The 6,281-nt window shown below is 37.1% G+C and overlaps 1 protein-coding gene across 11 annotated transcripts in view; it reads right to left on the bottom strand.

Annotated features, from left to right (window-relative positions):
• The window catches only part of Heatr5a (HEAT repeat containing 5A), a 122,895-nt gene extending 116,614 nt beyond the window's left edge, over positions 1–6,281 (bottom strand). For 7 of the 11 annotated variants that reach the window (XM_048798701.1, XM_048798706.1, XM_048798708.1 and 4 more), the window contains exon 1: positions 5,937–6,232. The gene's annotated coding sequence lies outside the window, so the exon portion shown is untranslated. Of the gene's footprint in view, positions 1–5,936; positions 6,234–6,259 lie in introns of those variants that run through there. The other 4 variants (XM_015491718.2, XM_015491726.2, XM_048798702.1 and 1 more) reach the window with 3 other exon arrangements.

Here is a 6,281-nt window from a genome sequence, read left to right as displayed (position 1 = left end):
CCCCCCCCCCCCAAGTACTGCATGTTACTGTTAGGGTTCTGGCAATTGTCTTTCCAGATTACAAAAGAGAAAAACCCATGAAGTGCAAAAGGAAAGTGTTCTAGGTGGAGGGAAGACGAAGTAGTAGAAACAAACTCTGATAAAACAGTGACAAGTGAAAAAAACTAATATTTTTAAAGCATTTACTTACCAAAACCCTTTCATTTACTATACTATTAATCCTTATAACACTGAAGTTTATATATGATTATTCTCATTTTAAAGATAAAGAAATGAGTTTAGGGGGGCTGGGGATGTGGCTCAAGTGGTAGAGCGCTCGCCTAGCATGCGCAAAGCACTGGGTTCGATTCTCAGCACCACATAAATGTAAAATAAAGATACTGTGTCCACCTAAAAACTAAAAAAATAAATATTTTTTAAAAAAATGATGAGTTTGAAATCTGACCATGGGCTGTGTATGGAGCTCAATGGTACAGAGCTTGAGATCTCAGGTTTGATCCCTAACACTAAAAAAAAAAAGATGTCCAAGGTTAAATGCTATTTAAATAAAACCCATGTCTAGTTCAGTGTCCATGTTCCTTTAACTACTTCGCATAGTCTCTAATCACTACTATACTGAGTTACTATCATGTTGCTGAAGCATCTAATCCTTATAACCTTGTTGTTGTTTTTCATCAATTTATTCTCCTGTCTCCAGTACTTTGAGGCTTTTTGTTAAAGTGTTAGGTCTTCTAGAGACAATCAGCTTCTAGAGAGCCTTCCCATTTACACAGGTAAATCAATAAGTACTAAAAGTTTTAGTTTAGTTTAGTTTAGTCTTTGGCTGTTCTTGACAACTTTTATTACGCTCCAATCTACCCACCAAATTCTCCCATCTCTTCTAGGGAAGGGACATTTCATTCTGAACATCAAGGAATGCCAGAGGCAGATTTTAAGATTAGAGAAACCTTACTCTTCTGTATCTCCTACTATATTCATCTAAAAGTCACTATCTGGGAATCTCACTACTTGGTACCTAGTTGAAAATAGTGTACCAGGGAACAAAAAGTAAACAACAAAAAAAAGTCTATATGGCAATTTGTTGTTTCAGAACTGATGGATTTTACTGACATAAATCCCTCAAAGCCCATTTGTTCATATTTTTTAAAAAAAATATTTATTTTTCAATTGTAGTTGGACACAATACCTTTACTCTATTTATTTATTTATTTTTATGTGGTGCTGAGGATCTCGAACGCACGGCCTCATACATGCTAGGTGAGCACTCTACCGCTGAGCCACAACCCCAGCCCCTGTTCATAGTTTTGACATGATGGATAGTCCAGTTATCTGGATTCTAGCTAGAGTGGAATAGAGCACCACATTAAAAGTGAAGGAGCACTGGGCATGGTGGTGCACACCTGTAAGCCCAGCTGCTCCAGAGGCTGAGACAGGAGGATTGCGAGTTCAAAGTCAGCCTCAACAAAAGCGAGGCTCTATGCAACTCATTGAGACCCTGTCTCTAAATAAAATACAAAATAGGACTGGGGATGTGACTCAGTGGTTGAGTGCCCCTGAGTTCAATCCCCGGTACTAAAAAAAAAAAAAAAAGAAAAGAAAAAGTGAAGAAGCAAACCCACCAGGAGTAGGAAGAACTCACAGCAGACACCTAGCAGTGATAGAGTGACAGAATAAAGTGCTATTTAATATAGATATTTTTAAAAGCAGAAAAATATGGGGCTCTCAGTACAGGAGTAAATATATAAGATGCCATTATTTCCTAAGCACAGTAGGATTTATAAAACAGCACAGGAATTTCTGCTCAATTTTCAAAATAATGCTATCCTTCTATTTGCTGTTTGCAGTCTGACACCTAGAACTTCATTGTTTAGCCACTGGTTTGGTTAAGAATCCTCCTTTTTCCCCCTCCTCTGTTCATGGCTTTTATTTTTTTTTTAATTCTTATTTTTTAATTAAATTTTTATTTTATTTTTTTTAGTCACACATGGCAGCAGAATGTATTTTGACATATTGTTCATGGCTTTTAAACTGGTTAATATTTACAAATTCACACTATGTCTGACATCTAGGCTCATCTTCATGGTTTGCCTCTCTAATTCACAACCTAATTTACAGAATACCTACCCTAGAACTTAGCTACATTTTTGAGCTCTTGGAGCCCCTACCTGAAGGCTTTCCTTGCCAGACAATGCTTCTCATTTCCTACCAGATGTCCAGCTTGGCTCTTAGCTTTGCAAGTGTAGCTGCCTGGAATAATTCCATATTACTTTTTGCCTTCTGGCTGCCACTTTCTGGCCCACCCATGTAATACAATGAACATAACATTTATTTCATCCTATTCCCATGTTGGACTGGGAAGTACTCTGTCATCAAACTAATTGATATTTCTGTAGCAAAAAAATAAGCATAATTCACATAAGATAGGATAAGTAATGACTATAAATAGTAGTTCCAACAATTCAGGCTAAGTTTTGCTGCCAAATAAGTTAAGAAAAACTTTGCAAAGCCTTTTGGACTCTGGAATTAAGACTCAAGAGATTTTCTACCTATATATTTGCCCCCCTCCATTTCCTCCCAAAGTATTTTTTAATGAAATTTTAGAAGTGGATAATTTCAGTTTTATGTTCATTTTACTTATATAAAAATGAATCACTTGTATTGAGTAAGATATTTTGTGTACAGGCACAAAAATATGCATATATTCAACATATAGAAACTTATGAATGAAACAGAAAAGGATGTAAATGCTGATGCATATTTAAACAGAGAAACATTACTTAGGCAACCAAGGTAAGTAAATTACCAAAAATAAGACATTTTATTTAGTAATTGGTGCCATCTTAATAATCTTATTATTTTAAGATTAGTAAAATGTATGTACAGCTTTAAATATTTACAATTATTACCTCTTCCAAATTTTCCTTCTTTTTCTTTTTTTTTAATCACATAGCAGCTCTAATTTCTTAGGCAGGTAACTAACATAGCATTTTAATATTGCTATTAAATTGAAGGAGCAAACCCACCGGGAGTAGAAAGAACTCCGTCTTTTCTAGAAAGAAATATCTTTTAGACTGTTATTAATAATAAAAAAAGTTCAAGTATGATTATGGTTACACAATCCACTTTTAATCTGTTGGATATCTGTTCAGATAATTCTCATCTCCTACTTGGTTCTTACTGTAGATACATGTTTAATTTCATGTTTACTTTTATACTTCCAATAATACTCTATCTGACCATATAACACATTGCTAACGCTAAATTCATGTTAAATATATTTTGTGTGTTGGGCTGGGATTGTGGCTCAGCGATAGAGCACTCGCCTAGCACTGGTGGGACCTGGGTTCGATCCTCAGCACCACATAAAAATAAAGGCATTGTGTTGTGTCCATCTACAAAAAAGATTCTCTCTCTCTCTCTCTCTTAAAAAAAAAATTTTGTGTAAAGTTTAACTTATTGTTGCTTATAATATAGTAAGAGAGTTTACTAAATAAAACTTTTTCCTGATCAGACTTAAATTAAAACTAAAAATCAGAAAATTGTTAGAGAAACAGAAATCCCTCTCTCTACCTTTCCAAGTGGCCAGAGTTGCTGAAATTAAAAAATTCCATATTAGGTAAAGGTAGCAGAAAAATTATGCCCCTATTCTATCATCATACCCTTAGGATGAAAAGGTATTTATCTGATAGAATTAAAATAGAATTTAATCTATTTCCTCCCACAAAAGATTAAGCATTCAGAGTTCTAGTCCTGGGAACCACAAATTTTTCCCGTAAAGGACCAAACAATAAATACTATAGGATTTGTGGGCAATACAGCTTTAACACAACTACTCTTAAACAACATATAAGAAATACATAACCAAATAAGCATGGTTGTGTTCCAGTAAAACTTTATTTAAAATATCTGCCATTAGGATAGATTTGACCTATATGATATAGATGGTCATCTCCTGTTCAGATCCAAGAATTTAATACAAAATCTAGACAATGAATCCAACTAAATAATATAAGCAAGTCTTCACTAATTCCCCAGTTAATTTCATTTCTTAAATGAGGCATAATAACAGTTTTTTCACATCTCCTTAAAAAGCAGAAGTGCTTTTTTTGTTTTTGTTTTTTTTAAATAAGAGAATTATAGTCTCATTAAGGATCATTCAAACCCTTCAATTATACTATGGGGTAATTAACAAACCACACATGACTCAATTAGCTTTTTTTTTTTTAAGATGCTATTCAATTGTTTAACCAGAATTTAGGATAAAAGAATTTCAGAACTTAACCTGTTAATTTATTCATAATTAAGAGAGACTCATAATTAAGAGAGTCTGTTATAAACTGCTTCAATCTCTTGTTTGAAATAAAACTAGATGGAAGAAAGGAAGGATGGCTAGGGTTTTAGCTCAGTGGTAGAGCACTTGCCTAGCATGTGTGAGGCATTGGGTTCGATTCTCAGCATACAAATAAATAAAATAAAGGTCCACTAAATATTTTTTTTTAAAAAGTTGTCTTTAAAAAAAAAGAAAGGAAGGAAAATATATGGAGTAGAGACAAGTAGTAAAGAAGTATTTCAATTTTCCCCATAAAGAACATGTTTATTATTGGACTGGGGATGTGGCTCAAGCGGTAACGCGCTTGCCTGGCATGTGTGGAGCACTGGGTTCGATCCTCAGCATCACATAAAAAATAAAATAAAGATGTTGTGTCCACCGAAAACTGAAAAATAAATATTAAAAAATTCTCTCTCTCTCTCTAAAAAAAAGAACATGTTTATTAATTTATTATAGTTATTTTTAGCTAATAACTTAAAAACTTAAAAGGCACTTTGGAGTAATGTATTTTCTGTCACTAAAGTCAGACACTTAGATAATCAAAGAAAAAGGAAAGGCAAAGTGACCTAATTTAAGACCCAGAAATACTAGGAGAGAGGCTTAAGCTAGAATTCAGGTCTCCTGTCTTTAAGGCGAGGGTCTTTTTCTATTCTATGCAAAATGACTGCATTTTATGAGGCATTCAACTTAGTGTATTTTCCAACTGTCACTATACTAATGTTATAAACCCTGTCTGCTTACCTACTTTATTAAAAAAGTTGATGGTAAATGAACACAAATCTCAATTTCAATGCTTACCTAAAACTATCGTTTCAAAGTCAAAGTGAGAAATTCTAAAATGTTTGGAAAATGAATTGAGACAATTCTCCTCAACCCATCCATTTAATGCCCAGGTCTAATACCACTTTTGCTTTCCCTAACCTTAAATAATGTCCCGGACAGTATTTTCTTTGAAAATTCTTGTTTGTATTTGTCTAATCATCCTTAAACTTTTAAGGTCTCCTCCAGAATGTAAGTACTTAAGGGTGCCGAGTTCGCACATAAAAAGTGCTACGTATTTGTAGAATAAATGCACATAAAACAATATATAATTAAAACCTTTAATGAAGAAGTTCAAGTCATCTTTCATCTGACTTTACAGTTCGAATTATCTTAATTTGCCCGAGGTATACATTATTGTGATTAATAAGTACCATAAAAAAGCTCTCTATAAAGTTTCTAAAGATTTATGATCATTTGAAATGAAGTCGTGTTGGCCGTCAGATGAGTTAAAAAGAAATGTTTTCTTATACTAAGCAAATGCCACCCCAGCAAACCTTGTTTCCCGAAAAGGACTGAAACTAGTCCTCCACACAGAAGGCAGTATCCCACTGTTTCTTCAGGACACTCGTCTCGAGGATGGCCCGGAGAAAATGCACGGGCTTCCGAAGAACCTCAGCCGAAGCCCAGGTCGGGGCTCCGGTCTGGGTTGACCCCGGGTGCGGCGAGCGCCGCAGGGCGGGTCCGGGGAGCGGCGCGCGGGCTAGGCGGGCTTGAACCTCCTGACCTTCCCCGCACACCCGGCCCGAGTCCCCGGCTCCCTCGGGCGCACGGAGTCCACGCCTACCTGTTGTGCTAGGGGAAAGCCAGAGTTTCCCGGAGTCTGGGGGAAGGACGGTCGGCACCGGCCACCGGCCGGCCTCACGCCCTAGTCAGTTCTTCCTGGGCGGTCTCCGGCCCCGTGGGCCAAAACACCTAATCACCTCACCGGATCCTGCACCCGAGGTCCTCGTTTCTTCTGCGACCACATCACTGTCGCGACCACCCCGGTGATCCCAGAGCCGCTCAACTCAAGGTGCGGGCCGGGTGCGCTGTCCCTCAGCGCAGCCAAGCAGCCCGACACCGCCCCCTCGCGCCCGGAGCTGCCTCCCGGGATCCCCGACTGCTTGCCTTGGGGTGGTCTTCTCGATTC

Source organism: Marmota marmota, unplaced genomic scaffold (genome assembly GCF_001458135.2).
Source record: "Marmota marmota marmota unplaced genomic scaffold, marMar, whole genome shotgun sequence".
Classification (NCBI taxonomy): Eukaryota; Metazoa; Chordata; class Mammalia; order Rodentia; family Sciuridae; genus Marmota; species Marmota marmota.
This window is presented reverse-complemented; position numbering and strand designations above follow the sequence as displayed.